The sequence below is a fragment of the Falco naumanni genome, chromosome 6 (genome assembly GCF_017639655.2).
Source record: "Falco naumanni isolate bFalNau1 chromosome 6, bFalNau1.pat, whole genome shotgun sequence".
Classification (NCBI taxonomy): domain Eukaryota; kingdom Metazoa; phylum Chordata; class Aves; order Falconiformes; family Falconidae; genus Falco; species Falco naumanni.
The window spans coordinates 57599743-57615412 of record NC_054059.1 but is presented as its reverse complement, the minus strand read 5'-3'; positions in this window follow the sequence as shown (position 1 = coordinate 57615412).

Below are 15670 nucleotides of genomic sequence, written 5' to 3'. Positions count from 1 at the left end.
AATGAACAAGGGAAAAGTAAGAAAGTAAGAAAGAAGAATTTGGCAAAAGTATTTGTGGTGGCCCTCGTGTTGGTTTTCAGCTTTTCATGTAGCTAGTGTTAGTCCCTGGGCCAGCGAGTGGCATCGTAAGTGCTTAAGGCACAGAAGAAGAAAAATGTTTATTGATAAGCAGGTGGCTATGAGGGAAGAGAGTGTTTTCCCTTGTGGGGTGGTGCTGCTGATATTTTTGTTTCATCTCATGTATGGAGTGACGGAATAAAGAGGATCTGCTATTTGCCAACTTAAGTAAGTCTTATGAGGAGTATGGACTATTCTAGCTCTCATGGTCACATCATTTTTCTTGCAAGTGAAGAGAGAAGATAGTTGTGAAAACTTTAAAACCAGATTCATGCACCCTTTTATTTGTAGGATGTGTAAGTTTAATATTTTCTGAGTGGTATAAATCACCTGATTCCTAGATTTAAAAGTATTTTTTAAAAATGTGAATATTAAGAATGGTATATCAGTGAAGGTAGATCCATGGAGAGATCTAGCTGTTTAACTCCTAATGGAGTCAACAGGAATATATCAACCTGTATGACGTTGTGGGTTAGGGCCCAAGTAATTACTGTCCTATCTGAATCTAAAGTTATGTTGGATTATTAAGTCTGCTGTTTTGATTCAGAAAATCAATACAGGTGGTGGAGAGGACACTTATGCTTTGGAGTTTCATTGTGCTTGTATGTGGGGGAGTGCATGATTGCTAAAAAAAAAAATACCTTAAGTTGCATAATACAAATAGATACAAATAGGACATATTCTTTGTCTATAGTGATAAAGTAAAGGAAAAAAATCAGAAATATGTATGCTGTGATAGGAAAATTCTTTTTCTAGCCATAAGGTGGGGATAGAGCAAAAACTGTCTTTTTCTTCCCTGCAGTGACTTCCCATTAAAGAAAACATTCTGTTTATTCCTACTGAAAAGTGACACTTCCAGATTCTTTAAGACCGCCAAACCTGTGCTGCTGACAAATGTAGGGCAATTAAAGTTTTAAAAAAAGAAAAAAAATCTCATTCACATCAAAAAAGGGTATTCCGCTGATCCATGCGGAGAGGGTGAAAGTCAGATATGTGAGGCTTTGATGCATTGCGAAGATTTTTCTTTCTTCGAAGTTCAGTGTTTCAGCATCAGATAGTTTTCTTAGTTCTAGGTTTATATTTATTTGTACAGCATAGCCTTGTTTTTAAAAACTAGTGTGTTCTATGAGCAGTTTTATGCAGGAGATTTTTTGTACAGGACATGGGCTTATATTGCAACCTTAATGATAAAATATGTAGCTCACATTGGTTGAATTGCTGTTTATCTGCTTAGAACAACTAATGACAGGACATTGTAACTACTAAATACATAGGGTTTTGAGGTGACTTATGGGTATATATTTAGGTGTGACATATATTTCAAATAAAAGTGCTGCTTACAGTAAAGCAAAATTACATTTTCCAGAGCTGTAAGATTGAGTTGTTCATATTGTTTCACAGTACTGTGTATAATTTTTTTTCCATTTCAATATGCTATATATGTAAGTATTGGAATATAGATTCCTTGATATGTTTTAGTGGTACTGTACTTGTAGCTGCTGTGGTAGCCTACTCACATATGATAAGAGCATAATAGAACAAACTTCTTACATGTTTGAGTAGTTTCAGTTCTGGGCTGAGAAGATGCTGACAGCATTTTAGTTGTGTTACATACAGAACTGCAAGTTCTTGAGGAAGTTGGTGAAGAGTCTTCCCACCTGACAGCTTCTGGTTCCGCAGACATAGTTGGAATTCATTCATCTACTGTTTGCTGAACAATGTTGGGGGTATGTCAGTTTCTTTGCAGTCCACATTCAACAAATTCACACAGGCTTTGGTACATAATATCCTCCTGTGGGCTGGGTTATTAATGTCATGCTGACCAAACTGCTGAAAGATCTTTTCAGGTCACTTGATACCTGTGAGATCAAGTTTCTTACTGAGAAGGTCGCTTTCCTGGGGGAATGATTTCAGTGCGTGGAGAACTTGGTAGAGCGTAGAAGAATGCCTAAACAGCTCTAAAATTACTTCTGGTTTACAAAAGACATGTAGGCACAGCCTTACTACTGGGTGATAATGCAATCACAGCAGTTAAAACCAAGAGCACTTCCTACAGGAATGGCTTTAACCTTCTAGCACTAGGTCAGGCTCTACAGGAACACAGACTCCTGTTTTGTTACCTAAGTGTGTAGAAAGCACAGAAAGCTACATATTTGGGCAATTGAACAGATCCTGAATCAAAAATTACATTATAGTAAGGAATAGGGTTGGATTATCTGGAGGTTCTAATCCCTTATATCAGGTTTAAGTTGGTCTAAGCGTATTTGTGCTAACCTCTAAAAGTGACAGCCTAATGTGATTTTTTTTTCATGTGTTTAACTTCAGGTAAGTACACTTGCAGATTAGAATATGTAACTGTAATCAGTTTGAGTAAGATTTGCTCAAGTTTTATAAATAAACCAGATAAGGGAAAACATTCAAGTAAATTAAGCCAGTCTTTAAAATTCTGTTACATAGCTGAAAACTTAGTACGAGGAAGCCTCTAGTCCTAGGTGGTGTATGGTACTGATAGAGTAAAAGCTAAAGTTAACATACTGGTGATGGGTTATATTTAAACTTATTTAAATTATTTATTCTCTAGTTTGTACACACATAATTTACTCTGAGGAGTGAAAACAATACCGTTTCCAAAATTAGTCAGCTGTTTAAGTATTACTGATTTCTGGAGGTCAGTTAGCAATTAAAAATGTAGACAGACCCTAATTTTTTTTTTTTTTTAAAGAGAGGGGAGTCTTGTAAGGAAAAGGGAAAGGTATGGCATAGCAAATGATTGCTTGGCCAACCTTATCTCTGTTTCTGTAGTTTCACAATTTGTTTTTCATATTGAAGTTTAATTGTGGGTTTCTGCAATTTCCAGACTTAAAGGGTTGGGTTTTGGGGGGAAGGAGGACAGTAGTTTTCATATAGTCTAAGTAACAATGCTCTTCTGAAACTTGTTTCAATAGTTGGCGCTGTGTCTGTTCGACCTTAACTTCAGCTTAATTAAAGTTTTCTGGTGTATGGGATATCTTCCAAAATTGTCATTGGGGTTCCACATGGTAATTAATTTTGATGGTACTTCTCCTGTTGCCTATCCTGGAAGTTTTCTTTCCACAAATTCACGTGAAGAAACCTTGAAAATTCAAATTCAGAAGTGGACAAAAGAAATTAATCTTGCTTAGTTTTTTGTCTTCATTATTGTTTCCCTTTCCTTTTGTTGGATAAGACTGGAGAACATACTGAAGTTTTAATTTAGGGCTGCAACATTTGAAAATCCACTACTGCCAAAAGAATGGATTAACTACCAATTTTCTTTGAAGGCATGTTAGTATTCTTTATGTGAATTTGGGCAATAACTCATTTTTCATTTAAACGCTTAAATGACCAACAGGTTGTTCGCTTATATTTGTTTGTCATATGTTAGTAAGTCTTTATATATATTTTTATATATATATGTATATATGCAGCTACGGATTTCAGAATGAGAGTCCTTCTTCATCACTACTTTTGGGGTTTTTTAGGTTAATTTGTGGGGTTGTTTTTTTGGGGGGTGGCAGTGATGTTTGCTTTTTAGTGCAAACAAGGAAAGTTACTGAAGATAGTGAACTTGATGAGTAGGCACTGTAGTTAGTGTAAGAATCCTTCAGCAGTCTGTTGGCTTTGAAATGTATACTGAGTTCAAGAGAATTTAAAGAAAAAGCTTCAAAGGAGCCATCAACAGCTAGGTGAAGCTTTCTTTTCCTCTCTTTGACTGAAATTTGTAAAATGGGAAGGAGAGAAGGAACAGTTGGCTAAGAATGGTTCCAAACTTGAAAAAAACCCCCACAATCTAGCCCCATCACTGGTATTATTTCAGATTTATACAATGTCTTGCAGACAAATGATCTGAAATTAGTTTGAATCCACCAGTCTCAGAAGATACCTTTGCAGATGAAAGCTTCAGTCTCACAGCCAAGGCAGAAAATGATACTTTCCCTGGTCTCAGCTACTGTGGCTCTGTGGTGTGTGCTATGTGTGCCATGGGTCTGTGAAGTGAGAGTCTGCTTCGGGCAAGCATCCGGTCTTGGAAAACACAGTGCTGTATCCATGACATTCTGGGGGAATTTCTTGGAACATCAGTACTGGAATGGCCCTGGTGTCTTTCCAAATGATTCTATCGCAGGGCTGCTCTGGAGAATTTTCTTTTTCTAACCTTTCCTGTAGGTTGTCCTGTGCTTTTGTGGACATGAATACAGAATATTTTATTTAAGTTATCCTAATTTGTAAGTAAAATTCAAATATTAAATTCCACAAAAACATTAATCTTCAGGGAGAAGCCAAGCATAGGAGCTAGTAGCCCTTATAAAAGATTTTGAAATATCGTTGCTTACATTTCCCCGGTCACTGAAATATTTCTGTATATATGTTGCATAAGCATAAACATTGTAAAGTTGGGAAAGTAGGACCTAGGGTTTAATGACACTGTTTGTTGACTGCGATTTTTGAAGTTGTCTCAACAATCTATGGAATACCTTACTGGCTTGAAAAGGTGTTAGTCGTGTACTATAGTTTTGTACCTACAAATACAAATTTTGTTGTTCACCTTCACCATGCCTTACGTTGAACTTATTTGCTAAACAGTGCAACTATAGCCAAGAGTTGGAAGAATAGACAATATTAAAAACATAGTATGAGCTGCAAGCACAGCAGTTTTACTTTGGCATATTATTCTCATGAACCTAGAATCTTTTGCAAGGTTTTCCTGGAAATAAAAAGAAAACACCTTTCCAAATCATCTTTACTTGGGTAGAATGGATGCTTAATTACACTGAACTTCTCCAAAACAAACTTTTGTGTATTGACCTGAATTGTACCTTGGATATTTCTGCTAACGTGTTTTTTTCCTACTTCTTGCTTGCCCACTTTCATTCACAAGGGAAGAGGATGGGATAAGCTGGATACTCCTTTCCCAAGGAAAGCTCTTCTAATGGCTTTTATTTTTTTTGGTGAAGTTCCTGGTGAAGCAGAAGGCTGTGCATCTCTCAAAAGATGTCATAGAAATTTGGTGATTTACCAAGAGAGTATTGTTTTGTCTCTACTAACTGTAGTTCAAAACATTTGTTATGATGTGTAAAGACCTTCTCTGTATGTATTGGATTTTATGTATACAACTTTTTAAAAAATTAGGTTGTTTTGTTTTTTTTTTACAGTTCAGAAACTCTGGCTGATATTTTCTAATGTATAAAACCCCAGATGGAACTTAGACTACTTGGGGCTATGTTCTATTCTCTGAAGAACCCATCAATATCAAGCTACTGTCCAGCTGAGAATCCAGGAGAGGATTTTTGTTAGATTTTTTTTTGTTCTTTTTTTTAGATGTTCTGTTGTTGGGTTGGTTTTTTTGTTTGTTTTTTTTTTGGTTTTTTTTTTTTTTGCCAACTACAGGGACTACTAGATATTTTAAAGGTTTTTTACGAAGTATTTGATATTGTATGCCTTTATTCGAGCATGAAAATCCAATTATGACTCCTCTCCCAGAGAAGTCTTCCAGTTTCCATAACATTCCTAATATTCTTAATTTTTAAGATTAAGCAGTTTCTTCCCAGTATTTTCTGTTCCTCCTTTTCCAACCCCTAACTTCAATGCCAAGGGAAGAGAGGGAGAAGATGGTTGCAGCGTCACAGACCGTTGACGCTGGAACCTAAGCAATAATAAATACCAAGCTAACAGGTACCAGGCTTTAAAGAGTTGAAAGAACAGATGAAGCAAATACTCCATGTTCCTTATTAAACTTAGATGGTCCTTTGGGGAGATAATTCACAAGATGAGCCTTCATTAGCATCATTAGCAGTGCTGTTGCTTTTGCTTAAAAATTGTGGAAATTTCCCTGCCCTCCCCGCCCCCCCCCCCCCCCCCCCCCCCCAAAAAAAAAAAAAAAAAAAACCAAAACCAAAAACCAAAAACCAAAACCCCAACCATTTTTTAAAAATTATTATTAACAAAAGAGAGAAAAGCATCAGATCCAATGTAAACATGAGTAAAGGCAATTTCATTTCTTCTTTACTGTGTTAATTATTGGTTGAAAAACATTGTTTCATTTTCTTTATTTTTTTTTCTAAGGAATACATATTCTTTTGAGAAAACTAGATTAGAAGCTTAATGTCTAAAGCTGTACCACATCTAGAACTTTATAAACTGTAGTAATATCAGTTTGTTAAAAAAATAAAATGAAGTTATTGTACAAACAGGAAAAATAAAGAAACACTTTTGAAATACCAACTTTTTTCACTTTTTCTCTTGCAAATTCCATGTATAATTATAATGTTTGTTAAAAAGCTTGTGTATAATATTTTTAGAGCTTAGTAAATTTAATTCTTGTCTGCATCCCTCTTGAAAAGAAATGTGGACCATGTTTGAGACATAATTTGCGTAACAAAATATCTTTATTTCTGAGTTAATTTAATTTTTACATGCCTCTGTTACAGAGGAAGTATACTTTTAATAAAAATCATGTGTTTAGAGCAGTAATTTTTGCATTCAACATAAATTATTTTTATGATGTTACTGTTTGATGTGAAGTCTACATTTTCTATGAGTAAAATTCTTAGCAGTTACAGTATGGATCTCATTTTACTGTATCAGTACCACTGTGTTACCAATCACTATATTGGAAATAAATCTTTGGAGGTTGATATCAAATTCTGAGGAGAACTATGACTCTACTTTCAATACAAGGTGCACTCTTTTTTTTTAATTATTTTTAATTTTTTTTTTTACCTAGGTACCTTGGAAACCCAGAAAAATAAATTTTGATCTGTTCTTGTAATTTCCCATTTAAATAGGGTCTAGCACCACATGAAACACTTTCCTGACCTTTAGCAATGTCAGAACATGAAACAGAGGAGGAGGATATCCTATGGTGTATAGTACATTAAGGGGATTACCTCATCAGCGTGAAAGGTCCATAACTAATCTACACCAGAGACATATGAACTGTTGGAGGAAGGCATTCTTGAGGATATAAAGACGCACATCAAAACATTTTCTGTAAGAGCTTTTCAGCACATAAGTGGAGCAGCCAGCATGGGAATGTTTCTGAATTGCAGTGTCAAATCTGTTTTGTTTCCAGTGTTTTTTATTTATATACATACCCATACCCCAAATGTCAAGCCTAAGATAGAGCTGATAAAAGACACAGTCAAACTGTGCTTCTTATAGAAAACGAAACTGAGGGGGAGATTGTTCCTGGTATTTTTCTTACAGTAAGAAGCAAGGTTCTCCTTACCTTGTGAACTGTGGATATTTAACAACATAAACATTGCAGGAGGTAACCGATTAAGAGGGAAGCATTTCCTATTTATTTCCTATTTCCTTCCCTTCCCCCCTGCGCGCCCCCCCCCCCCCCCCCCCCCCAACTTCCTAAAGTGGTTTGAAACTACCTTTACACCACTTTATTCTTTCTCTGGTCTTTCTTGAGCTTGCGTAAAGCCAGTAGAGACCCTCGGGAAGATCCCATAGTAAATAAGATGCAGTTCTACCCATCCATCATCTGCAACTCTGTAACTGCAGCTATGATAGACTTGCTGTAACTGGCAGCATTTATATTATCTTAATACGTGTTTTTCTATGTATAATCTTTCTTTCTAACACAATGCTTCATGACAGATTTGAAAAACTGACCCGACCCTGTAAATAAAATGAGTCAATCTGAAGTTTTTATTAGCCCTGGCTAAATCTTGCAAATAACATGGTTTTTAAATCCTTGGGCTTGAAAACCCTATTGCAGTTTTGTGTGTGAATCCTTGTTTGACAGTATTTCTTATTATTAAGAGAGAAAAAAAAGGAATCCAATGCTGAATCTATGGAGACTTACCAAAAATTGTTTAAATTAACCTTATTAGATCACAGTAATCTGTTATTGAAATATGTGCTAGAATTGTTGGCTCATATACGTTACAATATATCCCTGGAGTAGAAGAGCAAGATAAGAGAGCAAGGCATCCTAAGCAATTAAAAAAATAATTTTTATCCTTACTTTCCTTATTTTTTTCAGTTTCAGGTATCTTTTTTGGTTTTTCTGATAAGAAATTAGATTTTGTTACCCTATAAAACTGTCTCATGCTGATTGATCAGATTTTTTAGTATCTCTGAAATTCCTATCATTAACCATCCATTTTAATTGTATTTCTTTTCAACAGTAAATGTATCTTATTTAAATGTTTGCTTGCAGTACTCTAAAACATTTTTGAGCAGAAATTCACAAAATTTTCCTTCTTTACCATGAATTGTTGATAAATAATTGAGTTTCTTCAAGTGTATTCACTGCGCAGAATTGTTTGTTGAATTTTCTTGGTGAGGTTTTTTTTTAGCCCACTGGTCAGCTGCCTGATTTTGCCAATTGCCATTTGAAAGGCAACAGTCTGTGATCAGCCAGTTAGTTTGCATGTTATGTTTCTTTGTCCTGATTGAACATATGTAATAATTCTTAGCTGGAAGCTTGCAGAAGACAGATGTAAACATGCCTTCCAGTAAACACTTTCTGAAGTGTGCTTATATTGATTAAATCCCTATTCCTGATGATAAACTTAATTTCATTAACTTGGGAAAAGTTAAGCTGAAATATGTATCTCTAAAAATCTGAGTTAACACTGGTGGAAAATATTTCACAGTGGTTGATTGGTTCTAGCTGCAGAACTGTATAAGTGTGACAAATAATACAGCCTTACTAAAGTTCAATCATTTATTTATTTATTTGTTTGTTTTTGTTGGCGTGAACTACTGTATTTGTACATTTGTACAGATGAAAGATTGACCAAGTGCACTGGGGAAAACCCTTCCCCTCTAGGAAAAGTCCAGGAAGAACAGATGTAATCTCCAATATAAGTGGTTCTAAGAACTGAAGCCCTTTGATCTGAAAGGAAGCCAACTACTAAAAATTTGCAGACAATAACTTCTTTACGATCTATGCCCTCAGTTATGATTTAGGCAAGCTACTTTCTCTGGTTGTCTGTTATCTGTTTTGCAGTAGGATCCAAATCTCAGTTCAACTGAGGTAAATAACAGAAGTTATTAACATTTAAGGGATCAGTATTAAAAATCATAGAATTGTGTATCTTGCCTCCAGTAAGAAAACCCATTCTTGTCACTGCCTTTAAGCGTAGATTTTCTTGGGGGCTCAGTTGGCTGGGCATTGCAGTTGCTGAAGGGAAAATATCAATTGGCTGAAATAAAGAACTTTGCAGGTGAACATTTTTTAATGTCTATCATTTTTAAATTTTAGGATTGTTAATTTTTTTTAATTTTATTTTTTTTGTCTGTAGGTACATTTTGGGCCAAATCTTCCCAGTTTAGACTGGTGTAAGTCCAAAGTCATACAAAGTGTTCTACACAGCTGAAAATGGGAGCAAGGTTTTGTCTGGATAGGTTTGACTACTGTATCTTGCTCTTAAGTGCAGTCTCCAGACTGCATTTAATTTTTCTTCATGATACTTGATGTTAACTAAGTAACAGCTTCTCTACTACTGCTAAATTGAGGGGTTTGAGTACTAGGCTTCCACACTAGCAGATATTTTTGACAAGTATGTACCTTTACCGCAAAGTTGTTGCTATTATGGGATTGTTTTAGTCATATGCTGAAACTAATTTTCTTAAATGCACTTTTAATTCTTTCTTTGTTTTGTTTTTATTGTTTGCATAAGAACACCACATGCTAATTCACCACATGATGTGTATGTGCAGTCCAAATATCACAAAGTCAGTTCCAAAGTCCAGACATTTACCAGCCTCCCTCTCATAAAGCATATAATGGCAAAATCCTTATTCCAAATTTAAGTCAACCAGAACTTTGGAGTATCTTCAGAGTAAAATACTTTTCAGAACAGCTGCAGGAATCTTGATATATAACCCACAGTGGGGTGGACATAACCCTCTAATACTGAAAATATACTACATAATTTACACATGATGACAAGATAAACGTTTTTATAAGAATTTCTTCAAAAGAAGAAGGAGTAAGAAAACAACTAAAAATAAACAGAAACACTTTCCTGTTCTTCTAAGCCCTCATCGGGTACAGCCATGATGGCAACCAACACCTTTTTGGCACAGAGCCCTGCCAGTTGCCTCATCCCAATTTCAGAGAGGCAGAAAACTCAACTCCTCTTCTGGAACTTTTCCAACCATTTTGGGAGTTTGCCTTCCTGAAAGAGCCTGGGGGAAGGAAAACATATAATCCTTTTCGCTTGCTTCCTACTTGTTAATAAATTGAAAATTACATAGTCTACAAACATACGTTTGGGTGCCCTCCTTGTTTTGCTGGATTCCTCAAAAAACATAAATCATCAGAAACTTAAGTGTTGTTAAATGTTATCCCAATTATTTTGTTCAACATCACATGGTTTTCTTATGTAAAGCAAAATTAATGCATCTTAAAAGTGTTCGCTGTATTTCATAAGACTGTATCATAAGCCATATAAAACAGATTACTTAATGTCAAGGGGAAAAAAATTTTTGGGGGAATTTGCTAGGATTTTATCTAGCCAATTTTGCAGCAGCATGCATCAATGATTTGATAAAAGTGTAGTGCATAACCTTTTCAACCAAATTGGTCTCAATGTGTGTTAGAATGGTAATCCTTAACTCAATACATTTTCCAAAGCAAAATATTTAGGGAACTGTTTCTACCAAGAAACTGTGCTGAAGAGATTTTGCGAGAATGTTGTTTTTAAATCCATGAGTATTGTAACCTATATGGGAGAGGAAGTGAAATTTTCACACACAGAGAGACAAATGATAACACATATACATACAGGTACTTTTCTCTATGTATGGATAAGACGATGTCTCTAGCCAGCCCACTGAATGTCCATCCTGGCAAGATACGGCCTCAGACCCCAGCCATGTGTTTTCATTCTTGTAACTGAGAACTGTAAATGTCTTCTGAACTGAAAGAAGAGGAAGAGTGGAGTTCAAATGCAGATTCTTGAGTCCTAAAAGCTCTCTTCTATACACAGCAAAGTGAAAGATACTCGATCTGTTTCTCTAGTTTACTCAGGTCCTTGTATGTCGCTCCATCAACAAAAAGAGTTAAATCCTGGTCGTGGGGGACAACCAGATCTGTGGCATCTCATCTCACTTTCCCATATCAAAGGTCTTAGTACAGGATGAGGTATGAGCTGCCGTTGCTGTAGTTACTCTCATCTGCTCAATGGTGTTTTGAGTCCAACTGACATATGGAATGAGGTAGAACAGTTTCAAAATTTCCCTTACCAACCCCAGAAATATTAGGTTGGACAGTCTTCATAGCTCCCCCTTCTTTCCTCACTTTTTCAGGTGAAGCAGCAGAGACTGCTCCCCCTCCAAAATGTCTTGACCAGGTTTATTTGGTTTTTCTAAATTTTGAACGATGACTGGCCATTTGTGAGGGGAAGAATGCTATTCCGTATTATTATTTAATATTATTAAGTAAACCTAGAATGTGTCCAAGTCATAATCATTGCAAACTCAGTGGAAAGGATGACTGACTTTACCCCAACTCCCGCATTTCCAACTTTTCATGTCCTGTTAGGAGTGAATTTTTTGAGTGCCAGAAGGTTTTACAGTCCTTTGTAGTGAGTAAAACATCTTCATTTTGCCAAGATACGTTATTTGGATATGCTTTTGAATTGAATCATAATTAAAGCAAGATACGGTCTAGAAGAGAGGTGGGTCCCATGGGAATCTATTTCTCATCCTTCCTCTGAGGAGTATAACTTAGTTGTGCTAACTACAGGGAAGCACAGTTGCTCTTCTGAAGCCAAGAAAGGAAAAACTACTTTGGTTTCAGTAAGAGGTGCTGGAAGTTGTTTTGTGTTCAGTTACATGCAGGTGAATTTTATTTTAAGTCCTCTCTATTAAATATAGTTCCATGCTGTCCTGGTTCTGTTTAATTATATATCCAGAATATCTGGAAGGGTCTTATGATTCTATGAAAATGAACTGGCTAAAGCATTGTTTCTTAATTTCCATTCAGACCCATTTTTACCAGATTGTTATACTGAACACACTAGATTTCAATCATATCTTAAATTTAAGGTTGGTTAGATTATCTGTCAGTGTATTTTCTGATTCATTTGAAGAATCTTGCTGTTAAATATTTCATATTAACACCTGGTTATCTAAATGCTTACACTAAAAGGATTTAGGTATTTTTTTCTCTTTCTAGATACCATGAGTACTAAGAACATTGTCTGTTGTGAGAAGAAATATGAGGAACTTGTCCTATGTGTATTGAGAGACCGGGTTAAAAGGCCAGTGCTTTCAAACCTTAGCTCCTAAACCAGAGAAGTGCCTAAGTCAGCTTTTGGATATACTAACTGGGGTTTTCCCAAACATAGTATTTAAAGATGGGTCTAGACTGCATTTGTTTAAGTAAAATATGCATGGCATATAGGAAAAAATGGTAGAAGGATGGTCTAGACATAGAAAAACATTAATTACTATGGAGCAAGTTGTGCTATGAATTTCTTTCATCTTACTGTCAATATGATTGTCAATATGATGCAGTTTACCTTTCTGCTATTTTCATTGATCTCACGTTCACACTGTAGCTTGTGGCATGAAGTCGGTTTCAAAACTTTCATGGATTTTGTCTTTATTAAAATATTTTCCTGCTCTAATTTGTTTTGATAAGTGTAAATCTCTCTTTAAAAAGACTATGTAATACTATACTTCCGAATATCAATTTCATTGTGTTAGACTGTTCCAGAGCAAAAGGAAGGTTTTTTTGTTGACCTGATTTTCTCTCATTTGATTTCCATTTCATCCCAGGTGGACGAGCAGGTTGATCCAGAGTTTTTCAAATTTTAACTAACTGTCCATTTGGAGTTGGGTAAATGTTCTTGTTTTTAAAACAAATGCTACAGAGCCATGAGATAGTAGGATTTCCTTGTTCTATTCTTTTCATTTTATGACTTTCTTCTCTATAAAGATAGAAGAAAGAGATAATAGCAAAAAAAATATGTTTTGAAAAAGTGTTTTAATGAAATTAAACTTAAAAAGCATACATTTTCAGTAAATCTCAGTGCATGAAGGTTCTTTCCTTTTCTCTCGCTCTCTTTCCTTTAAGATATGCAAGGGGTTGATAGCTGGATGTTCTTAGTGCTGGGTCTGAGCTCTGGATCTGCTTTACTAAAAAAGTCTCAATTTTAGGGCTCTGCTAGAATTCCTGAAAACTTTTAATCAGAGCCAGGTATTGACATGGATATCAAGTCAGAAAAGATTAGCTGATAATCCCCTGTACATTTTTTTCTTTTTGTGCTTTGCCTAAGCTTGTATGTCTGTCTTCACTTCTTTGGGGTGCTGGAAAGTACAAGAAAGAAATAAATATTAATTCTGAGTCTGGTCTGGCTTACTCAGGAAAAAGCCTCATTAGAAAACATAGGTTTTAATCCTAGGTATTTACGTAAAGCAAAATATTCCACCATTTACCATTCCAAAAGCCATACCAAAATTTTGATATGCTATTCAATTTATTTGGTTTTAAAAATATTAATAAAAATAGTAATGTTTGACCCAACAAAAGAATTTTCTGATTTTAGGCTCCAGCAGTTTGTGTACTACCATAAAGTAGATGGCTCGTCATTCCCAGAGACTGTTAAACTTGTAATATGCTGAAGCTGCAAAACCTTATACCCATTTTGAGGTTTTCATGGCTACTGTAACTAAACATAGTAGATATAGCAAGAGCTGCTCCATTAAAATCATTGCTGGAATCAAGCAGAAAATGCTGTATTGTACTTTTCTGAAGGAGTTACATCAGCATTACTTTTCAGTGAGTGTACAGAAGCAATGGATTATAAAACATTGGGAAATAACTACCATTATAGACTTTTTATTCAGATAATTATTTTTGTGCTTTTACAATTATTTAAACATATGAAACAGGAGCTCTGGTTATATAAATGCAGACTGAAACAATTCTTTTAACATTCCCACCTCTGAAAAGCTTCCATAATCAAATCATATGCAGTTTTCCTGAAGGAAGAAGGTCAAGCTATATCTTTCCAATGCACTGAGTGTGGATTTTTCAGAGAGAAGGGAAAGCTTTGGGTTATACACTAGTCATTACCTTTCAGATACAATACAAACTCTTTCTGAAAATAATTGGGCCAGTTGCACACTGTAGTCTTTATGAGTTATAAATCTGCTCTTTGCAGAATTATTCAGTTATTTTGTAGTGGGAGAATTGTCAAGGAAATAGTAAAAGTTTCAAAACATATTTCAGGAATTGATGGTATGGGAACAAGTAAAGAAGGGTGAGAACTGTTGTTTGGTTCCAGAGACAGTACTATTAATATAAGGGAAAGAAACATACAGTAGAAGAAACTAACACACTCTTGAGTCCTAAGGAAGTTTAGGAGCAGGAAAGCACAAAAAGAGAAAGCTGGTGTAATGTTAATGTCATAGTTTTTATAAAAGCTCAGGTGGGGGAGGAACAAATGTAGAGAAGCGAAGAGGTGATGAGGAGCAATTCCACTTCAATTTTTGTACAAAATTTAAAAACATTTTTTATTTTTATAAGAATAATGAATTGGATAAGAGGGTAATTTTCCCCTTGAACATCATTTTTCATTTGATTGAAATTGTCACAGTTCTATGTCACAACAAAAGCAGGCACATTATAATACCATTATGGTGTTTTCGAACAGAAATCTTATGAGGAGATTCCTCACTTGATATTTTCAGTCATATATTCCAGACTTTAGTGGGTCTGATAAGTGTGGTATAAGTCAACACCAGGATTTGTAGGGGCTTGATTGGGTGAGGGATCTCCAAACATTTCAGTTTAATTTTCAGTCTACCTTTCTGGAATTTGTGGATACAGTTCACAAATACATATTTTTCAGCTAAATACAACTCTTTCAATCAGACTCTGCAGGCTGCAGGATTAGACCCTGTTTTAAAAAAGGCATCTTATCTCCTGTTATACTCAGCTGAAACTAAATCAGAAAAAAATCTAACTTTAACCATTTTAAACCAGATGATCCTTTTCATCTGGAGTAAGTTTATCCTTAGGGGGGACTACAGAGTACAGCCCTTACAGTAATACCTCATTAAAAACCATGTATTGAATAACCATATTTCAAAAGAAACATTTCAACTGATTGCAGAAATACAGCTGTCCTTGCAAAGTCAGCATGCAAGGGAGGATCATGCAGATTAGCACAGACATAACTACGTGAGCCTTTTGGGTCAGTTTGAGGAAATGCCAAGAGTCGTAGTGGCTGGGTGCGCACCTATTCATGGAGACCACATAATCATTTCATCCTGATGATATCATTTCATCAGCATGCTAGCATTTAACCTGCTTTTTCCTCCACACATTTTACTCATCTGGTTATAGCTTTCTTTAGACAAGTAAAATGATAGCCTTTTCCTTACACAACAGAAAACAAACTGGTCCAGATAGTTTTCAATTTTCTGTGCAGTAAAGATTAGCTGATAAATTATTTTTAATTGAAGAATAAAATGGGCTAAATTGTTCTGCATGAGACTTCCATGGACTTTTTTTTGGGGGTGGGGTGTGGTGACAACCCCAACAAAAAGACACTTTAGC